The following is a 17,722-nucleotide window of genomic DNA, read 5'->3' as shown; positions in this document are numbered from 1 at the left end:
GCCATCTTTATATATGGTGTACATGATGCTTGATCCATCACCAGGTGCCATCTTTATATATGGTGTACATGATGCTTGATCCATCACCAGGTGCCATCTGTATATATGGTGTACATGATGCTTGATCCATCACCAGATGCCATCTTTATATATGGTGTACATGATGCTTGATCCATCACCAGGTGCCATCTGTATATATGGTGTACATGATGCTTGATCCATTACCAGATGCCATCTTTATATATGGTGTACATGATGCTTGATCCATCACCAGGTGCCATCTTTATATATGGTGTACATGATGCTTGATCCATCACCAGATGTCATCTTTATATATGGTGTACATGATGCTTGATCCATTACCAGATGCCATCTGTATATATGGTGTACATGATGCTTGATCCATCACCAGATGCCATCTGTATATATGGTGTACATGATGCTTGATCCATCACCAGATGCCATCTGTATATATGGGGCCACATTTATCACTTTTGTGCGCCTAAATGTAGTAGTTGCGCCTAAATTCGGGCGCACTGTTTTGCCAGAATTATCACAAGCTACAACCATCTGTGATAAGTTTATTTTCTGCCTCTTATTAATCACTTTACTTTAACACAGTTTAGGCGCAGTTTAGGCGCAATGTTAGATTCGGGCACTTACATGTCATCCTGCTACAAGCTCCTCTCTGCTTCTCCCACATCCCAGAATGAAGATAACACTCACAGCAGCACCCAGGTGTGTGACACCCTGCACCCAGTGACCTCCTCAGCAGGGGCTTCTCCTGGAGGGGATCCCCCAGTGCTGGTCTCCTGCTGCACCCCTGTAATTCTGTACAATATCCCCCTCAGACACTGTGCAGAATTACATGGGGGACACTTGTATGTCGTATATGCAAGCTTCTGCAAACTTGTGCAAACTTCTCTTGCTCTTGCTGTGAGCTCAGCGTTTGCAGAATATTTTGTAAATAGAAGGTGATGAACTGTAAATAGTCTGCAGCTCCTGTCTGTAATGTATCTAATGTATCTATTATCTGTTCTAGTGTCTGGCTGAGCTTTGCTGCTAGAAATGAGCTCTTCTGCAAAGGGGCTCAGTGCTTTCTTCTCAGATAACGCCACCTTCGGGCTGGAGTGTTTTTGCGCCCGTTTTTGCGCCTAAATGCAAAAGTCGCACGTGATGAATATCATTAGGCGCAGCAAAACATCTGGAATTGAACGATAGATGAGGGAAAGGTGGTTATTTTAGCTGCGCGGCTAATTTGACGTTTAATCGCAAAACGGGCGCAAAAACGGTGCGCCTAAACGAAAAGGCGCAAAAACAACAGAAAAAACAAGTGATAAATGTGGCCCATGGTGTACATGATGCTTGATCCATCACCAGGTGCCATCTGTATATATGGTGTACATGATGCTTGATCCATTACCAGATGCCATCTGTATATATGGTGTACATGATGCTTGATCCATTACCAGATGCCATCTGTATATATGGTGTACATGATACTTGATCCATTACCAGATGCCATCTGTATATATGGTGTACATGATGCTTGATCCATCACCAGGTGCCATCTGTATATATGGTGTACATGATGCTCGATCCATCACCAGGTGCCATCTTTATATATGGTGTACATGATGCTTGATCCATCACCAGATGTCATCTTTATATATGGTGTACATGATGCTTGATCCATCACCAGGTGCCATCTTTATATATGGTGTACATGATGCTTGATCCATCACCAGGTGCCATCTGTATATATGGCGTACATGATGCTTGATCCATCACCAGGTGCCATCTGTATATATGGCGTACATGATGCTTGATCCATCACCAGGTGCCATCTGTATATATGGTGTACATGATGCTTGATCCATTACCAGATGCCATCTTTATATATGGTGTACATGATGCTTGATCCATTACCAGATGCCATCTTTATATATGGTGTACATGATGCTTGATCCATCACCAGGTGCCATCTGTATATATGGCGTACATGATGCTTGATCCATCACCAGGTGCCATCTTTATATATGGTGTACATGATGCTTGATCCATTACCAGATGCCATCTTTATATATGGTGTACATGATGCTTGATCCATTACCAGGTGTCATCTTTATATATGGTGTACATGATGCTTGCTGTTTTAGAGCTTATTTTTTGCAGGACAATCTGTACTTTTTCTATCATGTCAGGTAAATGTTACTTTTTTATCACTTTTTATGCTGTTTTTATGAGGTCAGATGTGAAAATTTCATAACTTTTGAGATTTTTTTGTATTTTTATTTACGGTGTTCACCGTAAGGGTTCAGTGACAATTTTATTTTATTGTACGGGTTGTTACGGACGTGGTGATATATATGTTGAGTCTTGGTGATTTTAATTTTTTTTTAATGTCGTATTTGATTTTTATATGGGGTGGGACTTCGAGGGACTTTTATTCTTTTTTTAATAATAACTTGTTCATTGTAATATACTGCAATACTATTGTATTGCAGCATATTACATAGTCAGCATATGCATTCTGCATAGGCTGACATTAGCATTTCTAGATTGAGCATTTAGCACGATCCTAACAGGCTGCTACTGAAGGGACCCCTGGGGTCCTTGCTGGACCTCAGGGCTGCTATGGCAACGATCGGCACATCCGTGCCTTGCACGGAGGGTCCCGATTGTCACGGCAATGCACTATAGACACCGAGGTCAATATGACTGCAGCGTCTATAGAGTTAAACTGGCGGGATCGCGATAGTCACGGTTCCAGCTTTTACTGCGGGATACAGGGTACCGCGTACTGCTGCTAACTTCCCACATCCTATGACGTAGAGTTACGTCAGGGTGGGGAAAGACTTGAACATTCCCACTGCTGTGCTATGTCATGCTACCTGCCTTGCTGGACCTAGTATCGTAAGTCATCAGTTATGTCTCCAGCAGTAACTAAATCTGTCAAATGCATTACAGTATTACACCCACTATGGCCTACGTCTGAACATTCCTGTGATCACTGATGAGTCCATGTTTTTCTCATGGGAACACCTTGTTATGTTAGATTGCACACATCTGTTTCCAGATGTTTTTGCATGGGTTTCCCTGGAAACATGCTTACAAACTTATGGTATGTGTGACCACTCTCTCAGACGTCTATTTAAGGTCTCTCTGTATCTCTACAACATGCAGAGGATACTCATCTCAACGGTCACTTCTTTCTTCAATTCTTTCAGTGGTGAAGAAGTTGTCTTCTTGGTCTCATGATGTAAAAAATGTGAATAGCCTAATCAAGAAAACTATTTGAATACCACTTCTGCCAATTTATATGGCGATTTATGGATCAAACCTCTGTTGTGAATTTTTCTGTTAAGTTTCTGGTTAGAGAATATAAATTGTTTAAAAAGTACTTTATATACGTCCAACTATAAATAGTTGGACGTGTGCACTCAAAAGTTTAGAGAGGGTTACATTATTTCATCTCTAAAAGTGTTTCATCCAGAAATTTTACCCACAAACCAAATATTCCTAACCTGAGTACCGTATTTTTCGGACTATAAGGCACACAAAAATCCTTTGATTTTCTCAGAAATCAAAGGTGTGCCTTATAGTCCAGTGCGCCTTATATATGAACCATACTTACAGACAACAGCTGCCTAGAACTGTGCACAGGTCTGCCACCTGCTGGTCATTCATCCTTATAATCAGGTGCACCTTATAATCCGGTGCGCCTTATATATGAACCTAGACGTTTTAGCAGGCATTTATTGATGGTGCGCCTTATAATCCGGTGCTCCTTGTCATCCGAAAAAATACGGTATCATAGAAGTCAAGTCAAAAACAAAAAAAAAGACTGCTTTAATGAGTAGCCCTGTAACAACTTAACAGCAAAGGCTGTTTTTCCTTTAGACCGTATTCATGGACTTCAGGTCTTCAACCAGCAAATTCTATATTGTGTCAGTGTACTGAAGCCATAAGAAAGGGGATGAACCCATGCAGTGAAAAATAAGGTTACGTAAGCCCTGTTAAGATTACTAAAAGAAGGAATGTATGAAGGGAGGGGGATTGTGATGGTGGTTATTAGTCTATTATAGAATGCATGATCACATTGTAATAACTGGTACAGGTTTAGCTGACCTATGAGGTGAGGCCTGCTCAGAGTACCAGACCATGGAGGGAGTCCCTCTTGTGAGAAGTCCTACAATGAATACTGGGGAAATGGTGGAAAGGAAGCCCTTCTGTAATAAAGGGAGCTGCGCCCCACTGTTACTACGAAAATACAACCTATTGCTGTCATCTATGAATATTTGTAAGATGAATATTTGAATCATAGATGCTCCCTAAACCATTAAAAAATCATCTGAAGTAGGGTAAGAAAATCTGATTATTTATTAAAGGTGCTTCATTGGGATATTCCTCACAATCACAACATTATCTGATTGTTTCCAGATTCGTCCAATGTTCTGTGCTGTTGCTTAGGAACCCTATAATGACCTAGAGCATGAGGCATGTACAGATGCAGTGGGAGTGTGAGTGGCTGATGGCTGCCAGCAAAGTTGCATAATATCCCTTGTATGTTTCATCTAGCTGGATCTCTAAACAGGACAGTTTTGGGTATGGCTAGAGTCCAAACATTGTGTTTATCACGTTTCTTTTAATGTTTATAGCATCCATGTTTTTAATTGATCCTAGAAATGGGAAGCTAGTGCTCTGTGGTACTTTATCTGTTTTTAGATCAATGTGTGATTTCTGGATGTTGTTCGTCAGCAGCTGGGAATAAATAACTGGCACGTCATGGAATAACAGGGAAAATAAAGTTGAAAAAGCCATGACGTTACATGGGAAAATGTTAGATCTCATCTGATCTTTTCTGATGTGGTGGTTGAAACATTATCTGACTTTGCACTCAATTTCTAATCTTTCTGAGCCATTGTACCAAAATGTAAAATAAACATCGTTTTTTGCACACTTTGCTTGGCATTTAGTAGAGATCAGTTTATGATTGTTACACAATGAGTATGGAAGGACATGTACAGATCTCCTATATGGTAAACAAACATGATATTAAAATAATATATACAGGCGGTCACCTACTCAAGAACACCCGATTTACAGATGACCCCTACTCGGCTTATACACAGTATGCTCACCTTCTATATAGCGATGCTCCGGCATCGGCTCTGTGTCCCTGTGCTGTCCATTGCAGGGATCGTGATGTCAGCCCTGTCAGACACAAGTCCTGTCTGACAGGGCCTGACTAAAGAGAAGATTGCGCAGGGAGATAGCACTTGTCATACCCCAGGGCTGCCATAGGAGGATTGGACCCCCCCAGTAAGCACCACGGGTGGAGGAGAAGGGGGAGTCCCAATCCACGTTCCCCTTCCACTCCATGGTCATGTTTGACTTGTGGTTGCAAGGTGTTAACACGCATTTGTTGGAAGAGTCTCCGATAATATACAGCTGGCACCTGTAGCTCCTGGCATCGGCTCCATCTGGGAGCTGGTACGAGAAGCAGGATGTAATATTACGGCACGGGTCAGGAAGTTACCTCGGGTTAAAACAGCCTGTCCATCATCTTCTTCCCCAGCCTGATTAATCGATCAATTTGAACATTTTTGAGTATAAGAGAACCTGTCATGCCACACAAAATAAATACTTAGAGTAAATAAAAACCATGATTAGAAAGCATTGCTCATATCCCTAGATGGTTCCTTTCCATGGCTTTAATGTAAAAATAAAATCTGTATGTTAACTTATATACAGATATATCACTGCATTGCCCTGCCTCCTTGTTCCTGATTGACAGGTCTCACTGCTAGGACATGCTGCTGGTATGGAACTGGTACTTAGGGACTGTTTGTGCTCCAATTACATGTCAGTGTCATGTAAGTGGCCCGCAGTATTATAGTGTGGGGCTCCTCTGTATGGACACCAGGAATTGAGAGCATGGGCCATGTATGTGGGTAGCAATAGCCGAGTACTAGGATCCTTTTTACATAAATTAGAAACTTAGAGCAGGGTGCTAAATGCAGGGATTAGGGACATTACTAAATATACCCTGCTACAAGGATTTAGATTGACCCCCATTTGGAAACCATATTTGAAAGGCATACTTGTTTCCCTAACACTGAGGAAGTAAATAAATATACATGCTCTCAATGTACAGGAACCACAATAATGTAAACAAAAAAGGAAGAAAACACAAAAAGACCATACAATAATATATTTTATTTAAAAATAACAATACAAAAGTACCTTTAAACAACTCAGCTTCCATTTTATGATGGTATACACACAGAACACACAAGAAATTATGCTATACATTGCATCAATATCCCTTGTTTTCTTAATGTTATCAGTTATCTTTAATTTAAATAAAACATTTACATAGGACACAAGAAAATTCACAATGAGTTTTTGTACTATACTATAACAATCCCAAAACTGAATTAGAATAACAGGAATGCATCTAAAGGAAATAATGGATATGTATGAGATATATATGACCAGCTATTTCTTACTGTATATGAGACTGATGGTTCAAATAAGAATATAGGTCCCCTATAGATGGCAATGGGCGCACGGTGCCATACGGGAGTGGTATGGTGCCGCCCACATGTGGCACCGTACCGTTCCGTAGCCGGGAGCAAGACAGGACATCTCCTATCTTTCCCCTGAATACGGCAGTGTGCCCCATGTTTCTGTATGGAGAGGGGCAGTGTTGAGAGGCGCTCACCTCCTCCTCCTCTCCCCTGCTCCGACGTGTGCCCACCGTACTACAGGCTGGTTGCATACAGGGAACACTAGCAGTGGCTTTACAGTATTGTATAGTAACATAGATATATCTAAATGCTAGAATTTCAACCCACAGTGCAAAGTTACATGCAATGCACAGGTTGAATTCAGCTGGATACCTGCAATATTCCCACTGTAAATAAAAAAAGCCACATTTTGGATCATTAATAGTTGCTGTTGCTGTTCTTGGGAAGACTTCATTTGAAACGGGTCTACCACGATAATTTACAAGTAATAGTTTTTGAAAGTCATTCAGTAACATAATAAAGGAATAATGTGTTAAATAACCAGCATGATATATACAATCTGTAATAAGATATAATTTCTCCAGAAAGGCCTCAGTGTTTTGGAGTTCTGATTTACATGAACACTCAATGTACAGGTGATGGTTATTCTGTCACACTCACATGCAAAACTCACCACAAACGGCATAAACACAATAAAGCACAAAACAGTATTGATAACCTTAATGCATGACCGGAGAACTGTTGCGGTCAAGAGCATCTACAATGGAGCCATTTATCTATAGTATTAAATACAGCAAATAAAACTGAAGCACAAATAGCACGCAAAAAAATTGTAACCTCAATCGTTTGAGTGGTTCACACGCTCTTGGACCATAATGTTTTAAGCAAAGCAATTGCATGTATGTTACTAATTATTAGCCTACAGCTGTAACTTTGTAGAATAATCATATAGTGATATGGGGAAAGTGGCAGAATTACCTCTATATGACACAGATCCCACCATGCTTAAAAGTATAAATCTCAGGTACAGTGGTATAAACAGAAAATAAGGGGACCACATTAAACATGAAAACAGGCTCCCCATAATATGCCCAAGTTCTGTCACTCAGAACAGAAGTATATGTGCCCCTTTGAAAAATTTGGGGAAAATCTGAACTATCCACCAAGTAGCCAAACAAAGTAGACACCACTTGGAATCAGACCCCCATCTCTCCAATGATCCCACAGTAGTTGTATTATGTGCCCTTCATAGTGCATATGCCCCAGCCCAACTGCATAAAAATATTTCCTCAGCCCAAAATGGGACATCAGTATCTTATTTCGTATTCACCAACACCATACCCAATGTTCTCTCAAAGCCTTTGTAGCTAGTTGGGAAGGAGATTAGGGAACTGCTGCTTTGACTTCATTGGTAAAGGTAGTAAATAGGTAATAGGTAAATAAAGGAGGATATATGGCAGGAAATATATTAATGTATCAGTTTTTAGGCCAGTGCAGAGTAGAACAAGACAGTTCTCTGCTGTGCCAGATTAATCCCTGTGTCTGATGCTGGATGATTAATCTGGTGCAGCATAAGACTATGAGTCGAACTTTGCTCCTCCTATTATTTGGTCTTGTTTGCTGCACCTCAATGAATGAATTTCTTTGCGCTCTGACTTAATGTTTTTGCACACAGACTTTTTCCCTCTGAGGCCACGCACCTTTTCTGTACAACTCGGAAAATTGTCTAAGAATAGTCTAAAACTCTTAATGTATGTGGCACACGGCATTTCATGAGAAAAGGAAGGAAAAGAATAGGCTGATACTGTGCTGCAAGAGATTTTCAATGTTTTATTTGTCAACAAGGTGCATTGATGGACGACGCATTTCGGGCGCTTACTACTCCCTTCATCAGGACCGAGTATCTATAGTATGATATTAACATAATATAATAATAATAATAATAATCTTGATTTATATATCGCCATCAAATGCCCTAGCGCTTTACAAATCATAAATGATAAAATCATGTTAATATAATATTATAGACACTTGTTTCTGGGACCTGATGAAGGGAGCAGTATGCCCCTGAAAAGCGTCGTGAATTGTGAATCTTGAGCAGCGCAATATCAGTCTATTAATGATCCACCACTCATTGTAGTCCTGGATATTGGGTCATCTGCTGCACCTTATCATTATCCTTGATCTAAGTCACTCTGTCCTTGTTAGCACATGCAATTGAACCTTGTATGATGTTATACCTGTCTGTAGAATACGAGCAAACCTAACTAAGTCATTACATTGCTTGCGCTGTGTTGTATTTTCACATTTTTATGCTAGACACAAGGCATTTCAGACAGTTTTTTACTCCAGAATTCTGGTGCAGACAGCTGGTTACATCTCTCCCATTGCACATTGTAGAACAGTCTTTGTTTTTATTTTTGTTACAATAGGCAAGTTACCAGTACAAGGATTGGGTTAGTATTATTATTACTGGTTATCTGGAACAGAAAAGGGGGTTATGTTGCATAGCCAATGTTCAGTAGGTTGCTCATCTTTCCAGGTTGTAATGTTGGCCACATACACTGCTATGTATGCACCATTTTCATAGCCACACAGACTGCTCCTTATGTGTCCATCTCATAGGCAGCATCTCCTTTGCACAAACTATTTCCATCTCTTAGCGGAAAGCTGAACACTGATGCATTTCAGTTTTTTGTTTGCACTCATAATAGAAATAAGTTCAAGAAGGGATAAAAAGAAGCATGTGACTATTGTACAGTGGTGCGCACACACACACACACACTATGTATATATATATATATATATATTCTAGAAATACTGTGCCAAGTTATTTAGGGTAGAGCTTATAGGGTCTATGTATATTTTTTATTTTCGTTAAATAAATTAAAGGGGTTGTCCTGTCTCAGCAAATAAATATTATTGTTTGTATATTGCAAATGTTAAACAATTTTCCTGTGTACTTTCTGTATCAATTCCTTGTGTTTTTTTACGATCTCTCGCTTGTTGTCATTTTATGGGAAGCTTCATTGTTTACATCTTTTTGTTTACAGAAATCTGTCCATGATGTCGCACAGGTGCACAAGCCGTTATGTCACACTGCTCTGATCACCTCGATGACATCACATGACTAAGACAGATTACTGGAAGTAAGGCTACATTCACATTAAGGAGTGCTTGCCTGACCGTAGCATGCTCTATCTTTTCCCTGTGTACACATGTGTAGAGTCTATGGGGATGTATACCAGATATACGTCCCCACACGGCCCGTGATCATGGGGCCTAAATATAGAAGCTTTCTATAGAATAACATTCAGCAGAGATCTAGAAATCCGGAAGGATTTGATGCAGAAAGTTTATTGGAAAATTATATAACTTTTCATTATACAAACCATAATATTTCTTTGCTACAATATAAATAGCCCTTTAACTATCGGGTGAAAGTGTGAATCCCTTCATAAGATATGCAGCCATAGTGATTTACAAATCAATCTTAAATGGACAAACTAGGCAAATAATACATAACATTATAGAACTGAAAGACTGTCATAACATACAGTAGTTTATAGATCTGATGTGCATATGAAATACCATAAGCAGCTGTGACAATACCCATGTAACGGGGAAGCACAGGATGGGGCATGCGCTAAAATAACAAATCTTTGTATCAAAAATCCAGAATTCTGCTTGAAGGGATATCATCATAGGGATTACAACCCTTTATGGTGAACACATGTCAAGTACTGCGCGATTAGATTATTTTAAATAATGGGGGGGGGGGGTAGTTGCTGTCCTGCTCATTTCCTTTTCAGCAATGCTACGAGGGAAATGCTCTGTTATTTGCAACAATTGAAATTAAAGGGATTGACTTAAGAGGTTCTTAAGTTCTTAAGAGGTGAAATAGGGGGAGAATGATAGTGCATTTTGATATTAGCTTTCTAGGGTGTCTGAAGTGACTCTCCGCCTGCTGCCTCTAAACGTGACTCATCTCAGACAAAATATGACTCTACTCTTCTCATTTTGACATGCCTTTGAAGGAGATTTTCTTAAAAGCTAAACAGGCAAGATTTCACATAAGAGAGGGAATTCTAGACATTCTAGATAGTACATATCATACCCTGACTAGTATTTTAATGCTGTAAAATCTAGTGATCTAGTGGCTCCCTTTAATTAAATAATGTTGAGCCTATAATAGATGAAATAAAATAATTAAAAAAATAAATAAAATTTCCTTGATGGTGTACATAGTCTTTATATCCTATGGAAATTGTATATCTAGACAAATCGATTTTATAAGGTGTACAATGACAGATATTTATATATCTTGTTCAGCTCTTTCTGTAACTTCCTACAGAATACATGAGTTTAGATGAATAACAGGGAACACAGGTCTCTCATCTCTCCGCTGGAAAAAAACATATATATATACAGTATAAATCTCTCAGAGTAAAATACTGATCATTTTAAAGTGACAAATAATATTCTCCATAACTTTAATTAGGGAATGCTAAAGATCTGTTAGTAATGGACAGAACTGAGAATCACACACAGAATTCTGCAGTTCATTCATGCCACTTACTTCATTACACAGCAATGAGCTTTATACCATATGTCGATTGGTATAATTATTCACAACTGCAAATCCATTCCCAAAGCTTTCAGCACCAACAATGATGTTTCTTATAACCGTGACCAAGGAAATGTGAAATAACGAACACAAAATGATTCATGACTTGGCACTTGCTGTATGTATGAACACAGGGCCAATGTTGATCCTATAATCACTTTTATGAATTACAGTGCTGCTCCATACATATTGTATAATGTGATATAAATGATACATTATTTTACATAGATACATCTTCTATGTTTTTGTTGTAACTTGAGAAGTAATGCAATTCTAAGAATATTTGAATGTATTTTCAGTACCTCTGTGTGCCAAATATGTTTGTATGCAGGTGTTTTTGTATGTGCTACAATTTTCCCCAATGAACACTATAAAATTGTTTATAGCGAGCTGTCCACCGAGTCCAAATACTGATTTTATCTGCTTAACCTATGGGAAGGATGATCAGTGTTTCATAAGACTTGTACAGTATCCACAAGGAAGATAAAGAGAATTGAATAACTAGGTGCTAAATCATTGCCTGGTGAGTTAAATGCAACATTTACTATAAATATCTGTCATTTACAAGCCTTTTAGTCCTATGTTTAGCACCAAATGTAAACCATCATAAAACAATCCCTATAAGGCACAATGTAAGGCTGATATTTCCTTTCATATTTTCATTTATATAGAAATAGTTTTTTTTTAAAGTAGTACCATATATTGTAAATGTCTGTGTACAATACAAATTGAATAAAAGATGAAACATTCAACCATCATTTTCTGTACAGTTTTATACTAGGATAGACTTCAGAGTGCATATATTTGACTCTTTCAATAAGGCATAAATACCTCACATATAGTAAGGCTAACTATTACTTTGCATAAACCCAGACCCTGAAGTCACAAGAAACCCCAAATTCATCATCGAAATGCACACAGTATAATAAATTTGGGGCATCTTGCTTTTAATGTTTTCCTCATTTTGGGCTTACAGTATGCAGAGCTTGCATAATTTAAGACTCAACAAAGCCATTCCACAGGGTCTAGACATGTTTAAAAAGCATGAAGCAGTATCTGTACTTCTTGGCGCAGATCAACAATTTATTTGTCTTAAATATTTTATGCTAAAGAAACCCGCAGAAACCTGCAAATAAGACCTTGTTAATTAAGGGTCATAGAATCTCTTTATCTACTTACATTGAAACCATTGCAAATTGCCTAAATATTTAACAGACATTTCAAATATTTTTTCTAAATTAATAGTTTAGGCGAATATTAGAAACCCTATAATATTTTTTTTTTCAGAGGAAAATTTGGCTCCTGTTATCAGTCCTCTCCTTCCTTCTGAACTACGTTCACTGCTTTGACCAGTCTTCATGGAGAAGTTGTAAAGAGTGTATGGACAAAGACGTGATGGGCAGATAACAGTAAGATATGTCTCATCACAGATTCACATCCATACTAAAAACTTCAGAAATTTTTCTATAAAAGAAATCTGCCATTTGCTTGCTGTTCTCCGATGTGCCTGCGTGTCCACTACTTGGCTCCAGCTTCTCTCTTCATAGACATTGATCTGTCTTCTATGAATAAACATCTTAACAGTAAACTGAGCAGGTTAGGAGGCAGGAGGCTGCTAACAAGAGGGGGCATTTTCCTCTGAAAACATACCTTACATATATATTAAAACCTGAACTTAATAAACTGAAAAGTTTACTAGACAACATTTACACTTTAATGTATATTTAAAAATCCTAAAATATTAGAAATAGATAGGAAACATAACACAAGAGAGTTAACCTCTTGGAGGAATTACAGAGAGGATATTTTGGACTTAAAACTCTTTAGGCTTTCCTTGATCTGCAGTATCACTTATTGCCATGGACAGTTTTTAGTATTGTAGCTCCTTTACATTCACTTGAATTGAGGTGAGATGCACTACTAGACCAGCACAGCGAATGGACAAAATGGTACTATGTTAATGCTCGATCACAGGGGACATCATTTAGTCACAGGTGTCTGGCAATAGTCTCCCCTCTCCCACCAACAATAACTGCATGTTTAGCCGAACCAACTGTTCAGGGGAGTCAGAAGGAATATTGAAGATGTATGGTTTTCCTCAGTGACCAATTTTAAGACACTGGTCTATAACCTCCCCGATTTATTCTGCTGCAGAATTCCTGGATTTACTTCACAATATTATTGCATTAAGGGGAAAAGCCAGATGTATTTTTTAAGGGATGCAATAGGGAGGAAATGGTCCTGGAATGACATCTCCCTGTGTACACCTGTGAATATCACTTAGTCAATGATCAGTAGAGTTTATTTTCAATGGAAAAATGTGAAAAGACAGCCAACCCTGAATGACATAATGACAACCATGGCATGTGTAATGAGGTCATTTTGAACCTAAACTTTACATCATTTCTGCATTGGTCTGGGTAACCTATAAATTCTACCTCAACACTGTGAACAGAAAGTAAAATATTCTAAATACTGAAAAAGCTTTTTGTTAAAACAAAATCAAAACTCAAAATAAAAAAATCGACAAAATGGTTGTTCATGTAGAACTGCAGGCCTTTGTGAGTGACACTTATATGCCTATAACAATAGAAAAAGTCCAAAAACTGCAGCAGGAGTTTGCCTTGCTCCTTAATTTGAGGCCTTTAAAGTATTCTTATGCACATGGCAATAGAATCCACAGTCAACTTGTTGGCATGAGCCCACAGAAGAAAATAAGGGTGTGTGCTAGCCACGGAAACAATGGCTATTCTCATCTGCATGAGGTCGAAGAGTGTAAAAAGTGGATGTTAAAAAGTATAAAAAGTGGATGTAAAGACAGTCACACCTGGCTTTAAATGGTCTCTGATGTTTCAACAAACTTTGCATGAATCAAAACTATGAATGGAGCTCAGGTTACATAAAAGCTCTATCAAAGAGGAGGGAATGAGTGAGGAGAGCTAGGTCTTATAACAGTCACATCACTCATAACTGTTCTGCAGACGAAAAAAATCATTAACATAATAGAGTTTTGTTATGCTTATCTTAAACATATTAGCAACCAAGTTAAAGACGACTTTAAATACAAGATGACAGTATTATAAGAGTACATACCAATGCTATACATTCAGTTACTGGGAAAACTTGGAAAGTTAGATTTAGATATATATGATGTAGCAAAGCAATTATGGGCTTGAAGATGTTGTTTGAACCTATTGCCAAAATGTCACTGAAAAATACAACATTCAGCATGTTACCAGCCTAAAATGGGAACAATAAATTTGATCCAACTTCACAACAAATGTAAATTGATTTGGCTCAAGTATATGTCTGGGAATCAATAAAAGCATGAACACGGGAAAGGAGTCACTCAAATGGTGAGTTAACTCAGGTTTAAAGAGATAATACTAAAGAATACACAGGTAGTTCTCACCAGAAATGGTCATCCCCATCCAAGGTGCAATACCTGGGCTGAAGGACTTGTAAAAGTAATATAATGAATGCACTTTCCACAGGTTTCCCATACAACATAATTCACATACAACAGGCTCACAGAGAATCTTCTCTTATTAAATTAACCACTTCTTTCTTTATAATATTAAGTACAACTAGAAATCACCTATCTACTCGGATTGGCTCCCTCTACTATATTGGTATAAAGCATAGTAATACTGGGGGCCAGCTTATCTACGAATATGTACAGCTCACACATATAGCACAGACATATTTTAAAAATACAGTTCTTACGTTTTCAGTTTATCTTAATATTCGGAAACATGCAGCCTAAATTAAAATAAAAAATAGACTTTTTTAAAAATGTAATTACAAATATTGAAAAAAGCCACAGATTAAACTAGAGTCTCTTGACACAGTAGATTTCTTGGGACGGAGACTGCTAGCCTCCAGCTGGTTCTCTTTGGGTTGAAAGCATGAACTAGACCGCAATGAATGGCAAGCCAAGCTTTCATATAAGGCACTTGCAGTTCTTTACAGTGTACAAGGGGAAGGGGATATTCACTTGCATTTAACGTCAGTTTGACAAAGCAGATGTGTAATGGTGGCTTGGTCAGGTCTTGAAGGAGTCATGATGTAACGGTGATTGGTTGTCTTCAGTTGTTGTAGCCTGCATTTGAGAAAAATTAGAGCAATGTTGTGGTTACATATATGCAAAGGGAAACCTATAACTAGGCGTTAAACCCCTAAACCGCCAGCATTTCCATTTGATTCCGGTAGCTCCTGGTGCAAGCACATTGTGCCTCATAAGCCAAGTACAAGAAACATTCCTTCATTTTTATTAAAGACCGACACAAGATTGTAAGCAGGGGTGGATAAGGCACAAAACACATATATAGAATTTCTCAGTTTTAATTATAATATGACACAAAATAGATTCCAGGTGAAGGAGAATAATAAAGGCTAAAAGTGAAAAGCTGGTATATTTTGGATTTTTGTGGATTTTCTGTGTTCCTGTAACATCACTAGGTATTTATATATGTCATTTGCAGGAGTAATACTGTTATATAATATCAGACAACTGTCTATTCTTAGAATTGGTTGCTACAGTATTTCCCTGTAATATATGTCATTTCTCCATTCACCATTTCCTGAAATGAATAGGCTGTCATCAAAAATTAATTAGAAATTCACAAGTGCTTAACCTTCTGTAACACAGTGCCAAGACACCAAAAAAAAAAAACTAATAGCAAAGTATAAACCACAAAAGGAGTCTAATTGCCTCATATAAAAAAATTCTCTGTTCTTTTTCGCAACAATGGTCACAGTAAATGTAATACAGGCGATCCCCTACTTAATGCTATACTATAATCCCAGATTGGAATAATCAGCTGTAATGTAATGAAGCTTTATTGATAATCCTTGGTCCCATTACAGCAAAAAATGTTTAAACTCCAATTGTCACTGGGGCCAAAATTTTTTTTTTCTGGATCTACAATTATAAAATATACTGTTTCGACTTATACAGATTCAACTTAAGAACAAACCTCTGGACCCTATCTTGTACGTAACCCGGGACTGCCTCATACAAAAAATACAAATAATCCCCCAACTACACTGTCCTGAAATCCGTATCACAACAATAATGACTAATACCCAATGACCTAATGACCAATATCCATGCACAATAAATAACCCAAGATGCTCACAGAGTGAAACAATTGTAATATGTTATGAACTAAATCATAGTACAATCTTTACCTGTAGGCATGTTTAAATATAAGGACACAGCAGGGGAATTCACAGAACCCCAACGCACATTTAACACTCTCAGCTTCGTCAGGAGGACATTTACATTACAGACAGTCCCCGGGTTACATACAAGATAGGGTCTGGAGGTTTGTTCTTAAGTTGAATTTGTATGTAAGTTGAAACTGTATATTTTATAATGGAAGTTCTAGACAATTTTTTTTCTTTTGCCCCAGTGACAATTAGAGTTTCGAAATTTTTGGTGTAATTGGACCAAGAATTATCAATAAAGCTTCATTACAGACACTTTACAGCTGATCATTGCTGTCTGGGACTATAGTAAAGCATCCAGAGAGCTTCACCAGAGGTCACAGTGGGCAGAGGGGTCCGTCTGTAACTATGGTTTGTCTGTAAGTCGGGTGTCCTTAAGTAGGGGACCGCCTGTATTACCATTTTGGACTGATCATTGTTTAGTTTGTTTTCTAAAATGGCAAAAAAGTGGTGATTTTTGGATTTTTAGATGGATTTTTAGATGCAAGTATACCTAATATGTTTAAGATTTCATTTGTTTATTTTTGTATCAGTTCTAAGAAAAGAGGGTGATTTGAACTTTTAGTTTTTTTAAAATAATTTTTAAAAATCTTTTACTTTTTTATTTTTCGCCAATATTTTTAGAGTATATGGGGATTTTGTGTGTAAATATGTATTAGTGTATAAATGTATATATGAGTAAAGAAATGTGTGCATATAATGTATACATTTATGTATGTGGGTGCAAGTAGAAAAGTGAGTGTATGAGTATAGAAGTTTATATGTTTATAACCCCTTAAGGAGGCAGCATTTTTTAGTTAATTTTTTACTCCCCATCTTCAAAAATCTACAGCTTCTTCATTTTTCCACAAATAAGCTGTATGAGGGCTTATTTTCTGTGTAACAAATTTTATTTTTCGGTAACATTATTTATAATGTTCCATGCCGTGTACTGGGAAACTGGAAAAAAAAATCAAGATGTGGTGAAATTGACGAAAAATGCAGTTGCGTCACTTTCTTGTGGGCTCAGTTTTTACAACTTTCAATGTGCACTCCAAATGATACTTCTACTTAATTGTTTGGTTTGGTACAATCAGAGTGATACCAAATTTATACAAGTTTTATTGTGTTCATCGCCGGTAATAACCGTTTTTATATTTTGCTATAGTTTGTTTAGTTTTATATCAGTTCTAAGGAAAGGGGTGTGTTTAGAGGGTCTGAAATAATAATACATTTTTTTTTACGAAAAGTAGTATTATTCACATTTAGTAGACTTGTCCTTCATGTTACATCAGCAACAAGAATGATATACACTAAAAGTAACCCAGAAATAAAGTTGCAGGCATAG

General features: G+C 37.7%; 1 protein-coding gene and 1 long non-coding RNA gene across 4 annotated transcripts in view; one reads left to right on the top strand and one right to left on the bottom strand.

Moving 5' to 3' along the window:
* The first annotated feature begins 4,512 nt into the window (after positions 1 to 4,512).
* LOC140069437 (uncharacterized) overlaps positions 4,513 to 17,722 on the top strand; it is a 37,379-nt gene continuing 24,169 nt past the window's right edge. Inside the window, exons 1-3 of one of the 2 annotated variants that reach the window (XR_011848790.1) lie at positions 4,513 to 4,608; positions 9,590 to 9,685; positions 12,451 to 12,810. This is a non-coding gene — a long non-coding RNA (uncharacterized lncRNA). Of the gene's footprint in view, positions 4,609 to 9,589; positions 9,686 to 12,450; positions 12,811 to 17,722 lie in introns of those variants that run through there. The other variant, XR_011848791.1, reaches the window with a different exon arrangement.
* Positions 14,891 to 17,722, bottom strand: part of RBPMS (RNA binding protein, mRNA processing factor) — a 123,631-nt gene continuing 120,799 nt past the window's right edge. For both annotated transcript variants that reach the window (XM_072115120.1, XM_072115130.1), the window contains one exon: positions 14,891 to 15,265. The gene's annotated coding sequence lies outside the window, so the exon portion shown is untranslated. The remainder of the gene's footprint in view (positions 15,266 to 17,722) is intronic.

This window comes from Engystomops pustulosus, chromosome 1 (genome assembly GCF_040894005.1).
Source record: "Engystomops pustulosus chromosome 1, aEngPut4.maternal, whole genome shotgun sequence".
Classification (NCBI taxonomy): Eukaryota; Metazoa; Chordata; class Amphibia; order Anura; family Leptodactylidae; genus Engystomops; species Engystomops pustulosus.
This window is presented reverse-complemented; position numbering and strand designations above follow the sequence as displayed.